General features: G+C 40.1%; 1 protein-coding gene and 1 pseudogene across 1 annotated transcript in view; one reads left to right on the top strand and one right to left on the bottom strand.

Moving 5' to 3' along the window:
* The window catches only part of JADE1 (jade family PHD finger 1), a 195,588-nt gene that overhangs the window by 73,481 nt on the left and 94,398 nt on the right, over positions 1–27,709 (bottom strand). The gene's annotated exons all lie outside the window — the stretch shown is intronic.
* On the top strand, positions 1,482–2,583 carry LOC118895444 (annotated as a pseudogene).

The following is a 27,709-nucleotide window of genomic DNA, read 5'->3' as shown; positions in this document are numbered from 1 at the left end:
ATTAATGCTCGACTTTACAAAATCAAAACCCAAGGAGATTTTCCTGTAAGCTTATAAATTTATAAAATTTTATAGATATAGCTAAATTTAAACAACCCCTTCTAAAGGGGCTTTTTAAAAATATATATATTTATTTTTGTATTTGACTTGGCTGCGCCGGCTCTTAATTGCCGCATGCAGGATCTTCGTTGAGACGTGCGGGATCTTTAGTTGCAGCATGTGGGCTCTTTTAGTTGTGGCATGCGGAATCTAGTTCCCTGGCCAGGGATCGAACCAGGGCCCCCTGCATTGAGAGCGCAGAGTCTTAACCACTGGACCAGCAGGAAGTCCCTCTAAGGGGACTTTTGATGAATGTTTGGTCACAGTTAATTAACCTACTTTGAATATTTTAACTACATTTATAAATTTAATATATCCAATTTATTTTTTTTAAGTTCTTCAGTTGTCTGACCAAAAACCAAACCAAAACCAAAACCAAAAAACACTTTCCAAGTACTTAAGTAATTCACATATATCTAATAAATTAATCTTATAAATATGTTAATTTTAAGTTTTTTTAATGTCTAATAGTGTATTTACATTTGAAAGATTTCCACTTAAAATCACAAATGTAAATCAATTACTTAGTTACACATTTTAAATAAGCATTACACATACAATGTGTCATTCCAATAGGTCATATTCTCCTAAACATTATAAAAACTTGAAACACTAAATATACAGATTCCTTTACACAAAAATACTAATACCATGTGTTTGATTTTTAGAACACTACTGTATTTAATTGTAAGCCTTCTCAATGTTTTAAAAAATGCTTATTGCTTTAAAAAAAGTTTATCTTCTCAAATTCTTTTGATGATATCTTCTAAAGCTGGTTGAATTGCATATGAGGTCTGGAGCCACGAGTATCTAGGGGAATTTTTCTCATACACCACTACGAAGATGAGTCCCTTTATACTACTAATATATCATAAACTACAAAACTTAAAAAGGGAGCTGACACCAGCCTCCAAAATGGCCTCCAACGATGCTCTCCTCCTGTTAGTCACTTCCCTGTGTAGACACGTCTACTCTGAATGAGGCTGACCTGTAATCAATAGGATGTTGTGGAAATGATGGAGAGTGACTTCTGAAGCTAGGACATAAAAGACATTGCTTCTTCTACCTTGCACACTCTTGGATTTTTTTTGTTGTGGAGGAAGCCAGCTACTCATGCAGCCCAGGGCGCCGTCTACATGGTAAGGAACTGAGTCCTCCTACCAACAGCCAGCATTAACTTGCCATGTGTATGAATCACCCATCTGGGAAACAGATTCTCTAGCCTCAGTCAAGCCTTCAAAAACTGTAGCCCTGGCCAACATACTGACTGTGACTTTAAGAGGGACCTGGACTCAAGACTAAGTGGCCTCACCCTTCTATGTAGTCATGCTGAGCTAGCGCCCTGGGCTGGAATCCGACCTCAGCCTCAGCCTTGCCGGACCATGGACCTTCCCAAAGTGAACGAGCTTTGAACCTTCATGAAAATGTGTAAGCAGGATGCCAGTGTCCTGAACACTGAAGAAATGCACTTCCTGAGGGAGTGGGTGGAGGTCACTGGAGGTAAAATACCACCTGCTACTCATAAAACTGAATCAGCACATACCAAGGAAGAAAAACCAGAAAGTGAGAAAGCAGAGGAAAACATAAAGACAGATGAAACGTCAAGTGAGGAAAGTGATCTAGAAATTGAAGGTGCGATTAAACCAGACACGGACGCCCCCTCAAGAAATGGGAGATGAAAATGGTGAGATAACTGAGGGGATGACGGATGAGGCAAAGGATAAAAGTGTGGCTGCCATTGAGGCCCTGAATGATGGTGAACTACAGAAAGCCATTGACTTGTTCACAGATACCATCAGGCTGAATCCTTGCTTGGCCATTCCATATGCCAAGAGAGCCAGTGTCTTCATCAAATTACAGAAGCCAAATGCTGTCATCTGAGACTGTGACAGAGATATTGAAATAAATCCTGATTCAGCTCAGCCTTACAAGTGGGCAGGGAAAGTGCACATACCTGTGGGCCATTGTGTAGAAGCAGTCCATGATCTTGCCCTCGCCTTCAAACTGGATTATGACGAAGAGGCTAGTGCAAAGCTGAAAGGAGTTCAACCAAGGGCCCAGAAAACTGCTGAACATCAGAGAAAGTATGAGTGAAAACATGAAGAGAGAGAGATCAAAGGAAAAATAGAAAGGGTTAAGAAGGCTCGGGAAGAACAAAAGAGAGCCCAGAGGGAGGAATAAGTCAGAAGACGATCAGGAACTCAATATGGCTATTTTTCCGGTGGCTTTCCTGGGCCAACACCTGGTAATTTTCCTGGAGGAATGCCTGGAATGGCAGGGGGTATGCCTGGAATGGCAGGAATGCTTGGGCTCAATAACATTCTTAGTGATCCAGAGGCTCTTGCGGCCATGCAGGATCCAGAAGTTATGACGGCCTTCCAGGATGTGCCCCAGAACTTGGCAAATATGTTGAAATATCAGAGCAACCCAAAGGTTGTGAATCTCATCAGTAAATCTTCAGCCAAATTGGGAGGTCAAGCCTAAGGCCCTTCTGACAAATAAAGCCCATGCTGAAGGAAAGATCACCTAATGGATGTCGCAATAATACAAAGCAGTGTACCTCTGACCTTCTCATGAAGAAAGCTATGGTGCTTTGAAAATAATCTCTCTCCCTCTGTCCCAAATGCAGTGGAAACAATTTACAGTGGTTTGCTATTAGAACAATCATTCAGATAACATTTTCCTACTGGGAATTAAAAGCTTTATAAACACTTTTTAAACCTGAAAAATATTAAAACAACAACAACAACAATTAAGCCCTTCCTGCCAAAAAACAAAACTCACTAAGCTGTTCCCAAATTCCCGATCCACAGAAACTGTGTAAGATAATAAACATTTATATTGTTATTAATATAAATTTGGGGGTAATTTGTTATGTAGCAGCAGATAACTAACATCCCTAAATCCAAATCATATCATTATCTAATTTTCAAGCCTGATTAGTTCTTAGAAATCTCCAGTCAGGTGACTGCACCATTGCTTGGATTAAACTACTTATTGTTTCATCTCCTTCTCAACATTTTTTTTTATTCTATCTGTTGGGTCCACAATCATACAGAAGCATTAAAGTATATCTAATTCTGCTTCTTATAAGCCTGTTCCTGACTCTACCACAAATTCAAGGAACTACATTCTACTGCCACCGATCACCACAGCATTGTCCACTGGACCAGATTGAAAGTTTATATTTTAACAATAAAAGATGGAAGCACCTTTTCCAGAAATCCGCTGCTAAAATACCCAAGAAGTCTAATAAACATCTCAGACTTAACATGGTAAAAAAGAGCTCTTGATTTTCCTCTCCCCTAGCCTACTCATCCCAGTCTTCCACAGCTCCGTAAATGACAGCATCACCCATCCAGATGCTTACACGAAAAACCTAAAAGTCATTCTTTTATTTATTTATTTATTTATTTATGGCTCTGTTGGGTCTTCGTTTCTGTGCGACGGCTTTCTCTAGTTGGCAGCAAGTGGGGGCCACTCTTCATTGCAGTAGGGGCCACTCTTCATTGCAGTACGCGGGCCTCTCACTATCGCGGCCTCCCTTGTTGCGGAGCACAGGCTCCAGACGCGCAGGCTCAGTAATTGTGGCTCACGGGCCTAGTCGCTCCGCGGCATGTGGGATCTTCCCAGACCGGGGCTCGAACCCGTGTGCCCTGCATTGGCAGGCAGATTCTCAACCACTGCGCCACCAGGGAAGCCCCTAAAAGTCATTCTTGATTCCTCTCTTCTTCTCATACAATCAACATTGGGGTTCCCTCAGCTTCTACCTCCAGAATATATCCTGAATTTGTTGACTTCTCTTCATCTCCATATCCTATCTCCACACCATCTCCAATCTTTTCATCTCCATCTCCTTAGCCTAGACTATGCCATCATCTTTCACCAGGACACTGCAAAGATCCTCCTAACTGTAACCCCTGTTGCTTTTCTATATACACATTCACATACAGGTCTTTGTGTGACATATTTTATTTCTCTTGGGTAAATAACTAGATGTGAGATTGTTGAATCATATGGTTGGTGCCTGTTTAATTTTATCAGAAACTGCCGAACTATTTTCCATCTTGCACTCCCGCCAGGAACATCTAAGAGTTCCAGTTGTTCCGCATCCCCTCCAGCACTTGGAATTTTTTTCAAATCATTCTAGTAGGTGTGTAGTAGTCCTTTTTCATTTTTTGAATTGAGGTAAAATCCACATACGATGAAATGTACAGATTCTAAGTGTACAGTTCAAATGAGTTTTGATAAACGTGTATACTCATGTAATCGAGATGTAGCACATTTCCATTACCCTAATAAATTCCCTACTAACCCCCTTCCAGTCAGTCTCTACCCCCTAGAGGCAACCATTTCTGACTGTTATTCCTCGTAAGAGGATTAGTACAGTATATATGCTTTTGTGTCTGCCTGATTTTGCTCAACATAATGGTTTTGATATTCACCTATGTTATTGCATGTATCAGTAGTTGTTTTTATTGCTGAGCAGTATTTTATTTGTATGAACATATCACAGTTTGTTTATCCACTCAACTTTTGATTGACATTTGGGTTATTTCCAGCAATTCCATTCCTAGGTATTTACCCGGGAGAAATGAAAGCATATGTGCACAAAGAGACAACAATCACCTGCTTCCTCTCTTGATCCACTAAATCCATTCTCCATATAGAAGCTAGAGGGATCTTTTAAATAAATTACTCAAATCCCATCTCTCCTCCACTGAATACCCTTCAGTGACTTCCCATTCCCCTTAGGAGAAAATACAAACTCCCTACCACAGCTTGTGAAGCACAGACATCACTGATTCTCAACCCTGGCTGCACAGAGGAATCCCCTGGGAACTTTTGTTGCTTGGGCTCCACTTCAGATCAAGTGAATCAGAATCTCTGGAAGAGGGTCCACATAGTTTTTAAAGCTCCCCAGGACATTCTAACAGACCTCCAGGTTTGCAAGGCCTTGCCCGGTGACCTCGCCTGTGGCTCTCCCACTTTATCTCATGCCACTCTCTCCGTCGGGTGCTGTAATCCAGCCACACTGGCCTCCTTTCAGCCCTGTGAACACAGCGATTTTATCCCTACCTCAGGGGCTTTGTACTAGTATTTATTCTGTCTGGAATGTTCTTTAGATCTTAGTGTAACTGGTTCTTGTGATTCAGGTCTCAGCTGAAATGTCACCTGCTCAGAGGGACTTTTCCTGCCCACCCAACCTAAACGAGCCACTCTGGAGCATGTCACTTGTTCAAATGTTCTATATCACATTTATGTCCAATACTGTCCTGTTCAAGCATTTTTCTTTGTGTTTATTGTCTATCTCCCCCCTCTAGACTGTAAATCCCATGAGAACAGGGACATTGCCTGCCTTGTTCTCCACATATCCTTAGTATTTATAATCATGCCTGGCACATAATAGAAGTTTCAAAAATATTTGTTGGAAGCATGAAAGAATACACTTATAAAATGTACATATTACCTGGGAGAGAGGGCAAAAGTCCATAACGGGTCTTCTTTCTTTCTTTCCCCCAGGTGTTACCATGAGGTAGTTGATTTACAGGAGAATGGAGAGACTCTAAGGGGATTAAACCCAGATACTCAGAGTTCATTAGGTCCTAAAAGGCAGCAAGATTGTTTTCGGCTTCTAGTATCTTAACTTCAGTCCTAACCTGAGGCTATTCACGTTGTAGATACTCAGTGAATATATTTCTATTAGCAGTGAAGTGACTATGGTCTGCTTGGAGGGGCTAGAGGGGATGTGGGAGGAGGTGATGGGAGGTAGAGTGTGTAAGCAGGGATTAGGAGATCATGAGAAAAGGAGACAGAAGTATATTTATGCCTTTATATTTACTTAAGGGAGCTGTCACCAATTCAAGGCATGAAATTCAGTTTAATCTATTCTAGCCAATTGGATTTCAAAACACTGTCCTATTCTACACGTAGTTTCTCTTTGTAAGCAAGGCAGTATGTTAAAACAAAGTTTTAAAGAAATTTTAAAAGAAAGGAGAGAAAAAGGAAAAAAGTGATACAGGGAGGAAGAGAGGAGGGAACCAGGAAGAACGTAGGAACATCTTCTTTGTGCTATACACAGTACTAGGCACGTTCAGGCATTTACTTATTTATCGCAACCCTATGTGAAATAAATATAATTATACTCATTTTACTGATGAGGAAACTGAATGAAGCTTAGAGAAAAGTAACTTCCCTTTTAAATATTCTTACCACTTAACTGTTAAAATAGATAAAAATATACAAGATGTACACAGCAAATATGCAGATGACATTAACATTGGAAATGCCATCTGACGTAAGCAAATAGATCAAAGATTCAAATTCGTCTTGTCAGGCTAGAACACTGGATTAAAACCAAGGGTTAGATACAATGTAGTGGATAAACTAAATCTTGCGGTCAGCTACACAGGTACAGAAAGAAGGAGCCCTAGTTTGCCTGGAGTTTGTCTAAAAAGATCTTATTTAGTTGACTGCTAGTTTAATATAAGCCAATAGTAGATGCTAAAAATGTGAATAGGACACCCCCTAAGTATCTCTTGACAGTCCTTACCTTAAACGACTTCTTTTCAGTATTTACCACTGGAGATATTTTAAAAATTCTCTTCTCTCCTGGCTTCTGTTACACCTGATTATCTTTCCATTTCTGAAGCAGATCCTCATTAATACTAATACTAATAAGACAATAGCCCTCATTTATTAAGGTTCTGTGCCAACTACACAATTACTGTATTTAATCCTCCCTCTTAATAGCACTAATGAAATAGCATAATTATTTCCATCATCTTATAGATGAGAAAACTTAGGTTTAGAACATCTAAGTGATTTTCTCAAGATCAGACAGCTAATAGCGTTCGTAGCGCTCAACTCCAGCAGTCTGACTTAGAGCCACACGCTTCGAACCGCTGTCCCTTCTGCCCCAGGGTTTCTTTCAGAGCTTCCTTTTCCTTTGCTCATCCCTTAAGTGTCAGTGTTCCTTAGAGTCCAGTCCTCAGGTCTCAGCTCATCTTACTTCATTATCTCTCTGGTTAATCATCACTAGACATGGGACTTTTAACTGACAACTTCTACATTGGTGAATCCTATGACTGCCACCAATAGTTGCCGCCCTAATGGCACTTACCCTTTCCACTGCCTTCCTTGCTAGTAGGTGCCTCTATAAGCTTCAGAGGAGGCTGGATCCAGCCCCAACCCTGGCCCCAGAGACAGAATCATGATTAGTTTAAACCAGGCATGATGCGTCCCCTGCCCCCTCTTTTCAGTGACTAGTTTAAGTACTGGAAGAGAGTCAGCTGAGAGATTTTTGAAAAGTTATCCTGGCTCTTAAACAGAAATATTCATCAGCAGGTAATCTCTTTTCTATCACCTTGTTGTATCTGCATGTGCTGTGGAGAACTAAGTCAGCTATCGTGGAGCCTTTAATAATTTTCTAGGATAAAAAGGGCTCCTGAGAACAATATGTTTGAGAACTGCTGCCTAGTCTGTGCCAGTATTATCTTTCACTAGGTTATTGAAACGGTTTCCTAAATAGTTTTTCTACCGCTAAGCTGAGCATGGCCAACCCCAATAAACCCATTCTCTGCATTGCTACCAAGGTGATCTTACTAAATGCTAATCAGACTCCTACTTAATCCATCAATGGCTCCCTGTTGCTTTCAGTTTAGCACCTAACACCCTACTTCTCTTGTTTTATTTGTCCCTCTCCTCTCACGCATCCGTTCACCCCAGCCATTCACAGGTAATTGCGGTTTCCTATCAGAAATGACACTGTCTGTTGTTTCCATCCCTTCCCACCTTTTTTTTTTTGGTCTTTGGAGCAGAAGACATTTATTACAGTGAATTGGTTACACGGGTGATGGAAGAGCTAAGTCAATCAGGATGGTGAGGCAAGCAGAAGTGCGCAACAACGGCAAGCCACCACCAATGGCAAGTTCTGGGCGTGGAGGAATAAAAGGAGGAAGTGATGTCACCAGACCCCCAAGGGTCAAGGCTACCCAGGGAAAGCTAGAACCATGGTAGACCTGTTCTGCATGTTCTGGGACCATGAAGGAGCCAAGCCACTGCCAACAGTGCCTTCCAAAGCTGAGCTTCCTAATCTGCTCTTAAGTCCACACTGTCACATCCTATCCCTTCATTCTCTAGCTAGCTAACTTCTACTTTTCCTTTAAAACTCAGATCAAGGGTCATTTTCTACAGGAAGCTGTCTCTAAGCCCACAGTGTAATTTACCTGTCCCTCTCTGTGCTTCCAAAGCACCATTTATCAAAGTGGTCACCAGAAAGTACTGGGACCACTGGTTTGTTGAATTTCCCCCTAGACAATAAGCTCCTTGAGGACTGGGGCAGCCTCTCTTTTCTTTGTATCATTTGAGCACAGGGCAATATCTGACTACAGTGTTGGGGGCTATTATATGTGCTCAGAAAATGTTTTGCAAACATATTAATGAATTAACTGTAGGTAATTTGCTTCTGGGATGAGTTTCATTTTCTGAACCATTTGCTTTGTGTGTGTGTGTGTGTGTGTGTGTGTGTGTGTGTGTGTGTCCAAAGCCTGGACTATTCAGGGCATTTTCCTTCACACACAAGCTTCTTCATATAGCCCTTGAGAGGAAATGTTATTTCATTTCTTAATACCATCTCTATACTGTGGGATGTATAAAGATGCTTTCTGGAGCCCAAGTCTCACGGTCCCCTTCAAACTGTGTTTCCTGGACTGGAGGCCTCAGTGGTTTCTTCCTAATTCTCACACTTGGAACACTTAATTTTAATTTTACAAACCACCTTCCAGAGAAACCAGAAAACTGTTCTGTCAGTCTTATACATTTTGCACTTTCTCTTTTTTCTTTTTTTTTTTTTGGCTGCGCCATCCGGCATGCGGGATCTTAGTTCTCTGACCAGGGATCGAACCCGTGCCCCCTGCAATGGAAGAGTGGTGTCTTAACCACTGGACCGTCAGGCAAGTCCCCTTTTGTTCTTTTTCATAACCTTTTTTCTTCCACTTTGGATAAAAATAATAGGTAACAAATAATTATATTTTGGGAATCCCTTCTTTCCTTTTAGAAATGGCCACTAATATTAGCATCTTGCCATTTTTTTGAGACAGTCTGTGCATGCACAAGTACCAAGGAAAGCTTTTTGGATAGTAGGAAGACGGTGAGCATGGTATGAGGATGAACAAACTGCCAGCAGACAGTCCTTTTTTTTCCCTTAACAGATTCATTGAGATATAAATCACATACCACACAATTCACCCATTTAAAGTGTACAATTCAATGGTTTTTAGTATATGCACAGACGTGTACAGCCATCACCACAATTTTAGAACATTTGCATCACCTCAAAAAGACACCTTGTACCCTTGAGCTAATCTCCTCCCCGACACCCACACTTGTCCCTTTCCCCATCAGCCCTAAAACTACTAATCTACTTTCTGTCTCTGTAGACTTCCCTGTTCTGGACTTTCATGTGAATAGAATGATACAATTCGTGGTCTTTGAGGACTGGTCTCTTTCTCTTAGCATAATGTTTTCAAGGTTCATCCATGTTGCAGCATGTGTCAGTACTCCATTTCTCTGGACAGTCCTTTCTAAACACGAAAACTGGCCTGGCCCAGCACTGTCACTGTAGCCATCAGTGTGAACTTCTTTGGTGAGAAGATTTTCTGCTGTGGTTCCTTGCTGGTGAATCTCATTGGAGCCTGCTACGTGTGCCTCTTTACCTAAGCCACCACTAGCAGCTGGCATTGGGCCTTATATGAAAATGAGGGAATTAAAAGTTAATCAGAGGGCTTCCCTGGTGGCGCAGTGGTTGAGAATCTGCCTGCTAATGCAGGGGACATGGGTTCGAGCCCTGGTCTGGGAGGATCCAACATGCCGCGGAGCAACTGGGCCCGTGAGCCACAACTACTGAGCCTGCGCGTCTGGAGCCTGTGCTCCGCAACAAGAGAGGCCACGATAGTGAGAGGCCCGCGCACCGCGATGAAGAGTGGCCCCCGCTTGCCGCAACTACAGGAAGCCCTCGCACAGAAACGAAGACCCAACACAGCCCCCAAAAATAAATAAATAAATAATAATTAAAGGTGCTAATAATTAAAAAAAAAAAGACTTTAGCCCATATCAATTTCATTCAAAAATCTCCCACTAAATTAAAAAAAAAAAAAATTAATCAGAATTACAGACAGAATCCGCCAAAGCACTGTATGACTTTTGGGCAATAGAATTCATATGGAAACCACCTCGGACTGTTTCTTCATACAGTCCTAGTGGACTCTCTAGGTGTGTCCAGCAGGGAAGTCCAGGCAAGTGATAGGGCCAAAGCCTATGTGAATGCTGTCAGTTCATTGGTTCTCAGTGTGGTCCCCCAGACCAGCAGCATCAGTATCACCTAGGAACTTGTTAGAAATGCAGATTCTCAGGCCCACCGACTAAATCAGAAACTCTGAGAGTGGGGCCCAGGAAATCTGTTTCAACAAGCCCCCAAGTGATTCTGATCCACACTTGAGTTGGACAACCACTGGTTAGTTACTGGTATAGTACTATCAGCACTGGCGCACGAACACAAATCAATTACTGACTCATACCCTGTTTTGTATGCAGTGTATATACTCCATGGATGAAGAAAAACCATTGGGGTCTAAGTAGTAGATTATGGTACCTATGCTGAATTTCTATGCATTGATATGACAGAAAACTTATTTTATTACTCCCCATTTCCCATCTTTATTTCCTTTTAAAACAATGCTTTGATAAAAACTTACTTTAAAAAAATCCTGATAGACCTACTAGAGAATGGACTTGTGGACATGGGGAGGGGGAAGGGTAAGCTGGGACAAAGTGAGAGAGTGGCATGGACTTATGTATACTACCAACAGTAAAACAGATAACTAGTGGGAAGCAGCCACATAGCACAGGGAGATCAGCTCGGTGCTCTGTGACCACATAGAGGGGTGGGATAGGGAGGGTGGGAGGGAGACGCAAGAGGGAGGGGATATGAGGATATATGTGTACGTATAGCTGATTCACTTTGTTATACAGCAGAAACACACCATTGTAAAGCAATTATACTCCAATAAAGATGTTAAAAAAAAATCCTGATAAACTTGTTGCCTTTATAGAGTTTATTTCCACTTCAGACTGAGTAGATCTTGTAGGTAGCATCCCTAGAAGGTGGTACTTCTACAAATCTTGGTTCAGGAAAAAATAATTCCTATATGCACTCATATCAGACACAGGTCTCTAGAGCTTGTTTTTCTGAGTGAATATTTTGTCAGCATAGAGACAATATCAGGGAGTGCATTTTTAAGGCAATTGGTAACCTGATACCTGTATTGATAAAATACCCAAGAGTTCGCTTTGAACACACCCAGGACTTTATCTAACCTTTGTTGTTAAGACCAAACACTTTTTAGGTAGTCTGGGGAGAGTCCTTATCTCTTTCAGAAAGAGCACAGGAGTGGCTTATTCTCAGTTAATCTGGATAGATTTGGCTCAGGGTTAGCAGTTTCAAAATTCTGTTAAAATGTGCCTTAGATACTTAGACAAAAGTACAGTTCTTGATAAAAAGCAATTTTATTTGTCAGTATGCACTGTTGTGTAATTCTTTTGAAGCAGTATTATTTCCTCAGCATCCATTTTCATTTTGCTTTAAATACCATTAAAATTGATTTTTAAAAAGTCTTAGACACGTAGATAGAATCCTGTCAGAGGTGTTTAACTGCACACGGCCTTACGCTGTTAATTATGATTTCATATGTCTCTGTCTCATCCCTCAACTAGATTTACCCTCCCTGAAGGCAATAACAATTTCTTGTACATATGTGTTTGCTCTCATGATGTCTATCAGATATCCTAAACATAGCAGACATCTGTTAAATATGTGTGTATTGATCGATAGCTTTGATAGTAACTTGAAACACCCAGCCCCATTGTCAGGAATAGAAGCTCTCTTAAATTAGGTCAGTTAAGGAGCGATAACAACAGACCACTTCACAGATATCCAAGGACATAAGCAAAGCACACCTAGACCACATGGGACACGGAACTGGATATTCAGGACCCAAGGCTACTCCTTTCTTCTCAGGACCCTGGGGCTTCAGGTCTGTGCTTCTACCTGTATATCTCCTTCAGTGTCTTTAGTAGTCTGACCTCCTTTTTATTGTGGTATCTCTATTCCCTGAACATATGAGCTTACATTTGGCTTTGGTTTGTCATGGATCTACCCTACTATTTTATGTCAAGAGCCCACTGGCATCTAAGTGGTTCAATTTTAGTGGCCCAATTCCAAATTCCATAGAGACCTCATCATCTGATTAGGGTAGAGTTCAGCTCTAGTACAATCAGCCATGAGTAGGAAGTAGGAGGTATAGAGGAAATCAGGTAGCATATAAAGCTATTCCTCTCCAGGAACTGTGGGTGGAACAGGTTCACTAAGAAGGGGTCATGGACAAGGAGGTAACAGCTGACATACTACTCCAGTTTATCTACTACACCCTAGAACTCAGACAAGTAAACAAAAGTTAGATATTAGAGGTAACTAGGGTTATGGATAAACTTCTCTTTTGATCTAGATCAGGGTTTGGCAACCATAGCCCTTGGGCCACATCCAGCTTGTGGTCTGTTTTTGTAAGAGTGAAGAATGGTCTTTACATGAAGAAGAATAGGCAACAGAGACTGTAAATGACAAATGCTAAAATATTTACTCTCTGGCCCTTTACAGAAAAATTTTGCCAACCCCTGCTCTAGATGACCTTTCTTTCTTCATTCATTTCACAAATATCCACTGAATATTTACTATGTTCTGGCACTGTTCTAAGTATTGTAGATACAATGATGTCACGAAGACAAGCATGGTTCCTACCCTGGAAAAGCTTAGATTCTATTGTGGGAGAGAAGAGATCAAGAGTAAGTATATACAATGCTTGAAATTTTCCATGAATTAAAAGTTACAGATGGACTTCCCTGGTGGCGCAGTGGTTAAGAATCCGCCTGCCAATGCAGGGGACATGGGTTTGCGCCCTGGTCTGGGAATATCCCACGTGCCGCGGAGCAACTAAGCCCATGAGCCACAACTACTGAGCCTGCGCTCTAGAGCCCATGAGCCACAACTACTGAGCCTGCGTGCCACAACTACTGAAGCCCTCATGCCTAGAGCCCGTGCTCTGCAACAAGAGAAGCCACTGCAATGAGAAGCCCGTGCACCGCAATGAAGAGCAGCCCCCGCTCACTGCAACTAGAGAAAGCCCGCACACAGCAACGAAGACCCAACGCAGCCAAAAATAAATAAATAAATTTATTTTTTTTAAGTTAAAATAAAAAGAGTAAGTATATACATTAATAAATAAATAGGACAATTTCAGATTATAAGTGCTGTGAACAAAATAAGCAAAGGATATTAATAAAGGGAGAATAACAAGGGAAGGGGACAGGTTGGGGGGATCCTATCTGTGGAGGTGACATTTATGCTAAGACCTAGAAGACAGGAAAGAACCAGTCATGAGGAGGTCAGCATTACAGCCAGAGGAAATGAAGGCAAAGTCTCTGAGGCAGATAAGAGGTTGGCTTAGTCAAGGAACCCCAAACAGGCCAGTGGTATTAGGGCAGAACGTAATAGGAAATGAAGTTGGACAGTAGGGAAGGGCTAGATCATCTATAGCCCTGGAAGGAAGCCATTGAAGATGACATGACTTCATGAATGGTGTGATCTCACACATGTTGAAAAAAGATCTCTCTGGCTGCCATGAGGTAGATTATAGAGAAGCAAGAGTGAGTTCTATTAAAGAGGTTATTGTAATAGTTCAGGTGAGACATGACTGTGATTTAAACTAAAATGGTGTCATGAGAATGGAGAAAATTGGATGAATTAAAATATTTTGAAAGGAGAATTAATGAAACTAACAGATTTGGTATGAGAAGAGAGGAAACAGCATGAATCCTAGATTTCTGTGCAGCCGGGTAGATGGTAGGTGTGGTCACCTTATCCATATCATCTTCGATAACTGAGTAATTGAGTCTCTGCGACTAAGAATTGTGCTTATGTATTTGAAAAATTTTCAAAGCCAGAAAAAAATTATTCTCTGTATTGAATCTTCTTAACTTTTATATACATACTTTTCTGCAAGGGATAATTGAACTAAAAAGCACTGCTATAGCAAACTCCAGACTATCCACTTGGAAAACTGCAAGTAGTTTTCCCCTCTTCAGAATAATAGCTAATTCAGAATAATAGCTTGTGTGTGGTTTCTGACAGTGGAATGACCTCTCAGGGTTGCCATTTTGTCCCTTGATGTCTTGACTCTGTTTCTCCCTTTGGGAGATTGCTGTGAAAAGGCAGAGAACCCTGGGTCACTGTCCGATAGGGGACGGCTGGCCTGCTCCCTCTTTCCCATCAAGGGCTGTGTGCAAGATGAGAACTGGCATCAGCCTAGAGACACTGAGATTTGGTTTTTTTTTTTGTTTTTTTTAAAGATTTATTTATTGATTCATTCATTGATTGATTGCTATGTTAGGTCTTCGTTTCTGTGCTAGGGCTTTCTCTAGTTGCGGCAAGCGGGGGGCCACTCTTCATCGCGGTGCACGGGCCTCTCACTATCGTGGCCTCTCTTGTTGCGGAGCACAGGCTCCAGACGCGCAGGCTCACTAGTTGTGGCGCACGGGCCCAGTTGCTCCGCGGCATGTGGGATCTTCCCAGACCAGGGCTCGAACCCGTGTCCCCTGCATTAGCAGGCAGATTCTCAACCACTGCGCCACCAGGGAAGCCCCTGAGATTTGTTTTGAAGCAGTTAAAGAGGAAGCGAATGCTCAGGGGAAGCTTTAAATTTCTTTCTACTTACAGAAGTTGAATTTTAAGAGCTATCTCTCTACCATTAATCACCAGGTCTAGTGTGAAGCCAGCCAACTTCAGAGAGTTAGTTAAAAGAATTGACTAATGACTCAACTCTCTCCTTATCTCACTCTCTCTTCAGGTTTGATCTCACCAGACACTCAGGCTGCACTTACCCGCTCTCACTAGAGCTTTTCCAGTGTACTGCAGTGCCCAGGAAGCTCTGTGTTTGGAGGCCTGTCCTGTAGCACTGTCCAACCAAATGATGGGGAACTTCAGTGCCCAGCCTGGGCCGTGAGTGGAGCAGAGGGTGGAAGGGTGAGTGTGCCAGGTCTCTAGAAATGTCCGAGTCGATGGTGATGGTTTAGTCATGACCTAGAATCTCCGGGAGGTCTTGATCATTTTAGTTTAACAATTGCACCCTTATAATATAGAGAATCTCTTTTGAAGTTAGTTCTTCTAAAGTCTGCTTTGGTCTCCGCTCACTGACTCCTGGAAGGATTTATTTTAGAAAAAAGTTTCATGGTTATCCCTTTTGTTCCAACTTCAATGATTAAAACATCCAGGAATGTGTTTTGATTCTACTTCTTTGTAGTTATTTTATCGTGGATCTTTCTGAGTCTTAGATTATATTAAGCAGTTATTAGTCTCTTTCAATCCACAGATTCACTGCATAATCCCTGATTAAAACCAATTATTACTCTCTCAACGATATTCCATGAGAGCTAGTTGTTCAATCACACTTATCTCCAATGATGTCCACTCTCCTCCCCAAATAGGGAGCTCCCTCCACTCCCCTCCACCATGGCTGCATGCTTCCAGAAGGTCCTTTACCAGCATCTAGTCAGATATATCTTAAGTAATGAAGTCAATAGGGAAAAATAAAGGATGGAAATATACCCACTTAATACCAATGAGCTTGTTTAACTACTTAAGGCTGTATCTCGAAGTAGAAGCGTGTTACAGTGTGTTTTGTAAAGCAGCGCTTATAAGCCACTGAGCTTTCAAAATAACTTTTTCCTATTAAGCCTGCATTGAGAAATGGGGTTAATTTGCCCCATTAACTTTTTTTTTTGTGATAATTACAGGAATTGCAGATTAGCATGAGTGAACTGGCAAGGTTCTGAGCTAATAAAAATACACACAAAAATTATAACGTTCAACTGCGTCAAGATTCCTCATGAGGAAAACATTAACCATTCCTGATAGGCCAGTTCTGAGTTCAAGCTAGCACATTAATAAAGATTTAGGGAAAAATACCTTTCAAGTGACATATGGTCCAATATTTCCCATAATAAAAGACACAGTTCTGCTATTCAGAGATTTGAAACTGATAGTAGATGAACTAATAAAAGATAAATTCCATGAATTAGAAGATATTTAATAAATGTTTTTTCAGGCGATAATTATAACATTTTGCCAGCCAGGCTATACAGCTCTTTACTTTATTAGAACCGAATGTAAAATATTGTAATACTGCACTGAACTCTAGGAGCACATTACCATTTATTTCATGAACATTTGCTAAGTACCTACTGAGTGCCAGGCACCATGCTAGGAGTAGGAGATGAAAGCCTCAACAGGTAATCCTGTCTGAACACTTTGCTCAGAGATCCTACGACTAGAATCACTTATGTTACTTCAGATTGGTTGAAACTATCATTCTAACTGCATGTGGTTGAACTTCGAGGACTGCAAGGGAATGAGCCCCTTATTCTAACGTTAAGAAGCTCCTGGCCATCAGTGTACACTACTGGCCATTTCTCAGCTGTCTTGGGAATCTCTCCAAGTTCCAACTAATTATATAGTTATATTATCTACTCAAGGGTTCTAAGGTATCTGCCTTCAACTTTGGCAAGCTCACTCATAACCCCAGAAGTGGGAGAAGAAAAACACTTCCTGTGTCTCTGAGCAAAGATCTCTTCTGTGTTTAGCAAAAAACAAACGAACAAAAAAATAATAATAATAAAACAAACAGACAAATCTTTCCCAGCTGGAATGGAGAAAAGGAAAATTTTACCATGTATTCCATTAACCACTGACTTCATGACCCTTTTTCAAAGAACAGTTTTAGATTTACAGAAGAATGGAGACAGAGGGTTTCTATATTCCATCCCCACTCCACCCAACCCCCAAGTTTCCCCAGTTATTGACATCTTACGTTAGTATGGTACATGTTACAATTAATGAACCGATATTAATACATTATTAATATCTGAAGCCCATTTTATTTAGATATCCTTAGTTTTTACCTAATGGCCTTTCTTTGGTTCCAGGATACCACATTATATTATTTGTCATGTCTCCTTAGCCACCTCTTGGCCGTAAGAGTTTCTCAGACTTTCTTTGTGGTGATCTTAACAGTTTCAGGGAGTACTGGTCAGGTATATTGCAGGATGCTCTTCTACTGGAATTCGTCTGATGTTTTTCTCATGATTAGCCTGGGGTTATGGGGTGTTGGGGAGAAGTTCATTGGGGTATAGTGATGTTTTCATCACATCATACCCAGAGTACATTCTATCAACATGATTTATGACTCTTGATGTTGCCCTTGATTACCTGGCTGAGATAGCGTCTATCAGGTTCCTCCACTGTGAAGTTACTCTTTTCTCCTTTCTCCCTTTCCCATACTGCCCTCTTTGGAAGGAAGTCATTATGTGAAGCCCACATTTAAGGAATGCAGCGTTATGTTCCCCCTTATTGTGGGTGGAACATGTACATAAATTATTGGGAATTCTTCTGCACGAGAGCACGAGACATTTTTCTCTTCTTCCCCTTTTATTAATTTATTCAATAATTTATTTATATTAGTATGAACTCATGGATATTTATATGTCGGGTTATAATCCAAGGTACTGTACCTTATTATTTAGTTACTTGAATTGTTCCAACTTTGGCTACTGGGAGCTCTTTAGTTGGCTCCTGTGACCCTTTGACATTCCCCCTCAATATGGTGTTTTGGCTTGGTTTGGTTTTTGAGAACTTCATGACCCCTTTTCAGTCTAAGAAAGAACATTTTATAGTCAGTCTCTAATATTGAGATTCAGGCAGTGGGAGAGATATTTGTTCAGATATTTGTGTCTAGTTTCTCAAATCCTGTGATGAAAGTGCCTGTTATTTTAGGCTCATCCAAGGATATAAACTGTCTCAGCTCTTTACCTCCCACCCCTGCCCCTGCCTGGGCATAGAAGAGAGTTAGCTGTAATCCTCAGCCCATGATATATTATCATCAGTAATATAGGCAAGTTTTTGCACTTATTCTACTTATTTATTCTCTTTTGTCTCCATACTCCATTCCCATTTTTCCTTTCCTCCCCCACCCCAGGAAACTATTCTAATGTACTTAATGTGAAGAATTTTGATTGTTTAAAAAGCCCTTACTTAATTATTGTTATCTTGGGAATTCCCTGGAGATCCAGTGGTTAGAACTTGGCACTTTCACTGTCGGGGCCTGGGTTCAATCCCTGGTCAGGGAACTAAGATCGGACAAGCCTCGCGGCATGGCCAAAAAATATATATAGAGAGAGAGTTATCTTTTACAGGTGCAACGATGGTATTGTGGATACATATAGAAAATGTGTCCATATTTTTAAGAGTATACTGTGTGCTATGTAGGATGAAATTATATGAAATCTTGGATTTGCTTTAAGATATTTTGACAAAGTAAAAAAAAATTAATGAAATAATGGATAGAAGAAGCAAACATGACAAAATCTTACTACTTTTAAAATCTGGGTGATGGCTATATGGAAGGTCTTTGTTCTATTCTCTCTACTTTTGACATATATGAAATTTTTCAGAATGAAAAAATGAAAACCAAGTTCTTTCCTCCCCCTAAGTCACAAATAGTTTTCTATATTTTCTTTTATTAATTTTATAATTTCAACTTTCATGTTTAGGTCTTTAATCCAGGTGTGGCTTTAGGCAGGCATCCAGTTATATTTTTTTCTTATATAATGAGTAAATTTTCCCAAAACCATCAACTAAATTATCTTCTCTTCACTGTTTTATGGTAACTCAAAATTAGCAATAATTATCATATGCACATTGGTGTATCTCTGTCTATTCTATTCTGTTCCATTCATTAATTTGTTCTTTTGCCAGTACTACCCTGTTTTTATTACTAAGGCTTTTTAGTTTAATTTAATATTAAATTAAACTCTTGTTTTTAAAAGTTAAAAAACTCTTGTTTAAAAACTCTTGTTTTTAAAAGTTAAGTTAGCTATTCATATGCCATTTCCATATAGATTTTAGGTATGGTTATCAAGTTCTTTTAAAAATTTTAATAGTTTGATTAAGGTTGTACTGAGTTTATAGATACAATTTGAAAGAATTGACAGGTTTATAATTATTTCACATCTGTTTTCCTGTCATACTGACATAATGAAGGAATGGTCCTATATCTCTTCTATCAAAACCTGGCCAATCCATGCTGTCTATTAACAAGCTAGCATTTAACTGAATAGCAGTAAAAGTAGAATTGGTTTCAAAACACTACGTGGGTGGCAAAAATATCAGAAGTCAAAGTCAGGAAAAGATATTCATTAAACTCATAATTATTCTTGGTGCTATGTACCAAAAAAGGACATAAGTGTGCATATTATATCATTTGGGGGGTTACATTTAAATGGACAACATCAAGTGCATGAAAGTACAAGATTTAGCACAATAAGAAGTCAACTAATTAGTGAACGGACCAATGTGTCTCTAGCATACAAAAGTGCAGAGTAAATGCATATTAGGGGAGACAAATGGGAGAGTGGGAAAAGAAAGGAGAGATAGCCAGGCCAGAGAAAATGTTAGAAGATATCAAGATTTATTGTTGCCTGAAAAAAGTAAGCTAAAAAGTGTATAAAATAGACTGCCATTTGTGTGAAAAAGGAAAGAAAAAGAGTGTATCTATACAATTTTTCTTGTACATACATAAAATATCTCTGGAAGGGTACAAAAAATCTAATAGCATTGGTTGTTTGTAGGAATGGGAATGGGTTGGTTGGAATGAGAACAGAGAGGGGAGAAAGATTTCTTACTGTATACACTTTTATATAATTTAAAATTGAATTATGTAAATTACCTATTTAAAATTTTTTAAAGTTAAACTTAAAAAGTTGTTGGGTCAGAAAAGAAAATTTTCTGAATATTTATAATATGGAATAGGAACAGCAGGCATGCATACATACACGCTTGTACACATACATCAAAAGAATTTTGTCCCACGGTGCCACTAATTCAACCTTGTATTAGTAAGAAAAGAAAGGAAGAGACCACAGTAGAAGATCCAAGTCTGTTATCAAGGCCTGTAAGCCACACAGAACACCCACCGATGTGAATAGAGCAGAACCAGGAACCAGGTACGGAAGAGGTGGGTCTAAGTCACCCTCAATGTCCAGGCAATCTTCTGAATTTTGAGTCTAAATGATATTTAACTATGAGCTACAATCTCAGTTTACTCTCCTATGCCACCTGCCACCAGGATGTTGGGAAAGCAACTTGGTCAGTTTCTTCCTCTGCCCAGACAGCTGAAATTTATGTCCTAAGTTTAATGATGGAGTATTGATCTGTGTAATATAAGGATTGATAATTGGACTTCCCTGGTGGCGCAGTGGTTAAGAATCTGCCTGCCAATGCAGGGGACTCAGGTTCGAGCCCTGGTCCAGGAAGATCCCACATGTCGCGGAGCAACTAAGCCTGCGAGCCACAACTACTGAGCCTGCACTCTAGAGCCCACGAGCCACAACTACTTAGCCCATGCACCTAGAGCCGGTGCTCCACAACAAGAGAAGCCACATCAGTGAGAAGCCTGCACACCGCAAGGAGAGTAGCCCCTGCTCGCTGCAACTAGAGAAAGCCCGCGCGCAGCAACAAAGACCCAAATGCAGTCAAAAATAAATAAATTAAAAAAAAAAAAGAATTGATAATCACTCAGCTATGCCAGCAAGTTCATTGCCAACCATTAAAAGGTTACAGATAATTCACTGTAAACAACACAAGAGAGACAGATTTCTATAGCCTCACAGGGGCAAGAGCTAACAGTAAGACTCAAAAGCCTTTTTCTAGCTCATAGTCAAAATCTTATATTTTGCAGGTAATTCTTTCTCTGAGTGATAGATAATTCCTAATTTGGTTTATATATCTGAGTTTTATCCTTGCTACCACTAGCATTGGTAGATTTACATCATCTTGACAACTTACCTATGATATATATATATAAATAGCACGTCCGTGTCACAGCTGTATACTTCTGTGTTAAAATTCCCCTAAATTAAATTTTGCATAATGATTTTTAAAATCACTTATTTTCATCCAGTATATACATTCTGATCTTTTAGAGTTTAACCTTAACAGATTCTCTCCTGTTATGTTAACATATTCTGTTATGGTTCTACTTAGAATTTTTCACATAATTTTTCTCTGAAAACTATCATTTAACAATTGTCTTATGTCCCGTAATGCTATTGTTGAAAATTTTGTGCCTTATTTTTAAACACTCTTATTATAACTTAACTGGACACATGGATATGAACAAAGATTTGGAATCTGATCAGGTCCACACAAAATTTTTAAGTTGCCCGTATCTTGAGACTCATTTTCTACTGAAATATTGGAGAAATAAACTTCATTTAAATCTTTATTAATGAAGGCAAGTACAAATTCTATTAAAAAAATCAAAATGCAACTGCAGTTTATTATATGGACAATGCAGCCAGGCTGCTTGGGGTCAAATTCCAGAGCTACCACTTACTAGTTGTATAACCATAGATAAGACATTTAACCTCTCTGTGCCTCAGTTTTCTCATATGCAGAGTTGGGCTAGTAATGGTACCTACCCCATAAGTTTGTGAAGAAGAGTATAAGCAAATATACATAAAGTACTTAGAACAGCGTTGACGTAGTAAGTTTATTAGTTCTGCCCAAATAAGTAACTTGTGGGTCTACTATCTGGGACTGTTTTACTTTCTTTTCTTTTCTTTTCTTTACAATTTCTTTTTCTATACTTTCTTTCATACAGCTTTCCCTTTTTAGAACAGCTGTAGATCCCCATCATCATCAAAATATATTATTCAGTTCCTGTGCTGGTATACCTAATCTCCTACGGAAAAAGTTAGCTATGACTTTATCAAAGTTCAAGGTCAGTTTTGGTAGGTAACATAGGTCATTTTTCTTCTCATTCTATTTCTTTCTCTGAATCCTTTCTTCTCATCCGCAACCAGATGCCACTTAAGGTGATATTCAAATTGAGAAGCGAGTTAGGAAGGAAAAGGCAATCTGACTTTTAGAGCCCTACGAGAGTTTATGAGCAAAATGAACAAAGAATCCAGACATTATACCTAGTGAATGCCCCAGGAGGATAAAAAGGACAACAACCTCAACCAATAAAGCACAGTCACTACAGAAGCTTTTCCACATCACAACACATCCTGACCTTACGCTGAGAGCTTTTTGCTACTTAATCCTTTCATGGATGCCTTACGCACTAGAGGGGACAAGAGCAAGAACAGCATAAGCCATAGAGTTTCAGAGAGAATAAGGTTCAGAGATTCAGAGGAAAAAGAAAAGGAGAATTTTTGGGTTTTTTTTTTAAGAGCACGTTTTGACAAAGAGCTAATGGGAACAGGAATGAAGATGAGAAATGCCATAAGAAAGCCACACATCCAGGGAGAAATCTGGGAATAAATGCAGTGATTAGGAGATGGCAATAAGCGCCATTCTACTCTAAAGTGAAATCAAAAGGAAAAAAAAAAAATCAGAGAACATGTGGGGAAATAAATAGAAAGCACCTGAAAGGATGAACCTGGAAAGAAGAAAAGAGCTTAAATTCACAACATTTGAGAGAGTGAAGAAAGGTTTTCTTCCTTTTCAAGATTCCCATGCCTTCTGAAAATACAGTCTCTAAGATATATAGACTATCTGTGTGGTATTCACCAGCAGCAGTCTTTGCGGTATTCACACCTCCAACCCCATTTCCCCCTCTTTTGACATTTATTCTCTTTCAAATAGGCTGCAAATCACTCTTATTAGAAACTTGCCAAATCATATTTCAAAAGTCTGTAAGAGATGAGCTCTTGGAATAGTGTCTTAGGGGTTGGCTGTTAGGTCACACAGCTTTAGGCTCTGCCTGAATAGCACACAGCAGCAGGGGGTAGGTTGAAAGTTAGCTCACCAGGTTAGAGCTAAGGGCTCAGGTTACTTCCTCAGGCGACCCAGTGGCTTTGCTTTCTTTGTGGCGCAAACTGAATCTCTAGCCCCAGCCGTCACAAAGCTGCCAATGGCCAAATGATGTCTGGGTTCTTATAGCCTGAGCATTCATGCACGATTTAGCCTGGAGAGCTTCACGGCTTACTGCAGGGAGGGTCAGGATTAGAACCCAGTGTCCTAGCTCAAAATGTACTTTCACTACAGAGGCAAGATTTGTGGAGTCTAAGCATGGCTGTGTAAGGCTTAGTAAAGAGCCTTCATTTACTGGGAGACTACTGTTTGAGCAACTGCTTTGTTCCTTGCTTCTTTCCTACCTCTATTAGATGCATAATATTTTCTGTTTTTTTTTTTTTTTCCCCCTGATCCTCTGTGTCCTCCCCTCACCCTATACTGGTTTGGGTGATGATGTTTCATTTCTTTTAGTGGTTTCCATTGATTAAAAAAATACAGTGGGATTTTTTTTTTTTTTCCCCTGATCCTCTGTGTCCTCCCCTCACCCTATACTGGTTTGGGTGATGATGTTTCATTTCTTTTAGTGGTTTCCATTGATTAAAAAAATACAGTGGGATTTCTCAAACACATACAAATAGAGTGAATAGTATAAATTTCCCAATGTATCTATTGCCTAGCTTCATAAGGTATAAATTGCCAATTTTGTTCCACCTCTGATTATTTTGAAGAAATCCTAGACAGTACATCAATTTACCTGCACATATGTTACTATGTATCTCTAAAAGATAAGGACTCTTTCTAAAATATATATATATATATAATTACAATACTATTATCACACCTAAAAACATTAAAAATAATCCCTTAATATTATCAAATATCCAGTTGGTGTTCACACTTCCCTGATTGTCTTCACTTGTCTTATAATTTTTTTTCTTTTTTTGCAATTTATTTGTTTGGGTCAGTATCCAAATAAGGTCCATACATTGCAATTCTTTGATAAGTATTTTAAGTCTCTCTCCCCCCTCTCTCTGTTTCCCTTCCTTCTCTCTCTGCTTTATCTTGTAATTTGTTTTTTTTTTTTTTTTATTTATTTATTTATGGCTGTGTTGGGTCTTGGTTTCTGTGGGAGGGCTTTCTCTAGTTGCGGCAAGTGGGGGCCACTCTTCATCGCGGTGCGCGGGCCTCTCATTATCGCGGCCTCTCTTGTTGTGGAGCACAGGCTCCAGACGCGCAGGCTCAGTAATTGTGGCTCACGGGCCTAGTTGCTCCGCGGCATGTGGGATCCTCCCAGACCAGGGCTCGAACCCGTGTCCCCTGCATTGGCAGGCAGATTCTCAACCACTGCGCCGCCAGGGAAGCCCCTGTAATTTGTTTATTTAAATGAAGAAACTTGTTTTACCTACTAAGTTTCCCACAGTCTAGATTTTGCTGATTGCATCCTCATAATGTATTTTAAGAAAATGTGTTCCACTCTCTCTTATGTTTCCTGTGAAATTTTAGTTAGATCTAAAGTCTTGAGCAGATTCAGGGCTTTGTTTGTTTATGTGTGTGGTTTTGTTGGCAAGGTGGCTTCATGAATGGTGTGGCACACGCGTATCAGGAGACACATGATGTCCGATTGTCTCTTCTTACGACATTATCAGACACTGATGGTCATTGCCCACAATCAGTAGTTAAGTAGGGGCTACAAATGATGATGTATTTTCCTTTTTGCTTCTTTGTTTATTAGCTGGAAAATTTTTGTAGAAAAAACATTTCCTCTTTCAAATATTTCGTTATACTGAAATGCAGATCATATGGGAAGGACAAGATAAGTTCTTAATTCTGTCTCTCTATTAATCAGATTTTAAATTAGCTAATGGGTTCCCAGCTTCTTCCAAAGGTGATCAATAAGATTGGGAGTCTGTATTTTGGGGCAAGGAGGGGGGGAATCTCATCACGAACTAATGGATTTAAACATAAGTTGTAAGCAAATAAATAAAATGGTGTGGTTTAAGCCAATAATTTTGGAGTAGTTTGTTACATGGCAGTACATAACTGCAACAGTCCCCTTTCATTTAAAGAGAAAACTTTCTGAAAAAAAAAAGAGAGAGAGAAAACTTTGTGAATAGAGGTGTTTTTTTTTTAATTTATTTATTTAATTTATTTAGTTTTGGCTGTGTTGGGTCTTCGTTGCTGTGTGAGGGTTTTCTCTAGTTGCGGCGAGTGGAGGCTACTCCTTGTTGCGGTGGCTTCTCTTGTTGCGGAGCACGGGCTCTAGGCCCACGGGCTTCAGTACTTGTAGCACGTGGGCTCAGTAGCTGTGGCTCGTGGGTTCTAGAGTGCAGGCTCAGTACTCGTGGCACATGGACTTAGTTGCTCCGCGGCATGTGGGATCATCCCGGACCAGGGCTCGAACCTGTGACCCCTGCATTGGCAAGGGGATTCTTAGCCACTGGGCCACCAGGGAAGCCCAGAGGTGTTAATTAAAGCATTTTGCATTGTCCTTTCTGCTGCATCCATGAGCTAGCATTCCATTCTTGATGGGCAGGTGGCTTTGCCATTAGTTTTAGAAATTGCTCCCCATTTTGCGCCCATCCATGTGTAGCAGGTTGCCTGATCAGTCCATGTTCCCCTCATGTCTGGTTTGGCTTTATTGCCTTGTGGATCATGTACTACATTTGCCTCTCGAGAGTCAACCCCTTGCCCATGGCCAGGTTATCTGATTTCTGCCATTGCTTCTAATTCACTGGTGACCCATTTATTACAAATCCAATGTCCAGCAGGCTCTTTTTCTGAAGACAGAACTTTAAGCAAAATTGATCAGTCTCCTTGACTCACACAGAAGCCATGTCTAATTTGTAGGATACTTTTGATATTACTAGAACTGTTTTCCTGTCTGAATGACGATGATTCGCTTGGGATCTCATTTGAGTATGAGGCGCTCACACACAGCTTTCTTAATAATCAGTCTCTGCCTGGGAGCCTATGGACTGATGGTGAGGCGAAATGGAACAATATTTTTACAGTAAAATTTTAAGGGCTATATCTACAGACTTCCTGCGTCTCCAGATCTCCACCATTCAGTAATTAAGACACATCTAGGTTTGTTCACTAGCTAAGTGAATCTCACCCACCAGCTTTCGAGGTTGGCTGATTCTTTCCTGCAAAGTACTTTAAAGGCATCATCTCATCTAACTCTCACAAAACGCCTATGAGATAGGATTTCTGATTGCAGACAACAATACACCAGCACCTTTTAGGTCACCTGCATATAACAAAGCTGTAAATGTTAAAGCAAAGCGTGCCAGGGGTTTGCTGCATTGACTCTAATGTGAGCATGGATCATTATCATCATCAAGGTTTGTTGAACCCCTAATTAGGCACTACGGGGGCTACTAAAAAAGTATAAAACAGAACCTGTAATTTTGGTGGTCTTAGCCCTTCAAATTGTTAGCTAAATGGATGACATATGCATGTTGATTGCTCTGTGGACACTCCCACACTTTTGGTGTGTAGAAGTCCCCAGAGGTGAAGAGAAAAAAAAAAAACTAATCCCAGGCAGAGAAGCTGGGGTGAGAGCAGCAGAAGAAAGAAGCCGAAGAAGAAAGAAGGTTCCTTGACATAATAAGACTTATCCATAAACCACAGCATATATAACTTAGGCCAGAGGGAAATATAGTAGATTTATATTCTTTCTTGCTATGTGTTTTATTGCAATACCATAAGATAGTACCAACAAAGGAAGAAAAACAAGAAAAACACTGAAACACAATAACAGCACTATTCTGACGGGCTGCTCATCCCCCTCATGGTGATGTTTTCTGGTCAAGTTGCTAATGTTATGATTGTGAGGGAGGGTGATGGGGGTGAGGGTAGTGAGGATACCCGGGAATAGTTCTTAGAAATCCTTGATCAAGTTCAATAGCACCTTGCTAAATCTCAAGCCTGGTAATTTATACACACTTTTATACAAAAACACAGACCCACTCTTTTGCCCTGGTTCTTTAGCAAAGACAGGGCAGCTTAGAGCTGCAGAGAAAGCTCACATTACAAAGACTTCATTACTTTTACAAAATATGCACCCAAGGACATTTACTAGTATACTGAGAGCCATTATCATAAATAATTAAAACGAAACTATTCTTCTCTAAATAAATGTATAAAGTACATTGGGTGATTCCAAGCACTAAGCTTTCTCAACATACTGCTTTGTAAACTTACAATGCAAGAACCCACCCAGGCCATTAAATTCATATCCCTGGTATTTCCAGAGACTTTGTAAAGCAAATTTGGATGGGGCACAGGAACTTAGGACATTGAACTTGTACTTTCTAGTTGGTCTTCTTTTTTTTTTTTTTTTTTAACCACAGTAATTATTTACAAGAAAGTGAAAATGTTTATAGACATCTTTACAGGAAGGATTCTCACAGCACTGTTTTACACAAATACTCTGATGCACAGTTTAAAAAGCCTGCATGTCAAGCAACATGACATTTCTCAAGAATCACTGCCATCATGGAAGCCACTGTGATTTGTTACGAGGAGTTTCCTTCTGGAGTCTTCCCTACTCAAAGAATATAAAACGAAGCGCCATCACAACATGACCAAAAGGATTTCCTATGCCCATTAACTTAACATACGCTCTCATCTGTTGCTCAAAAC

This window comes from Balaenoptera musculus, chromosome 5 (genome assembly GCF_009873245.2).
Source record: "Balaenoptera musculus isolate JJ_BM4_2016_0621 chromosome 5, mBalMus1.pri.v3, whole genome shotgun sequence".
NCBI classification, from domain to species: Eukaryota; Metazoa; Chordata; class Mammalia; order Artiodactyla; family Balaenopteridae; genus Balaenoptera; species Balaenoptera musculus.
This window is presented reverse-complemented; position numbering and strand designations above follow the sequence as displayed.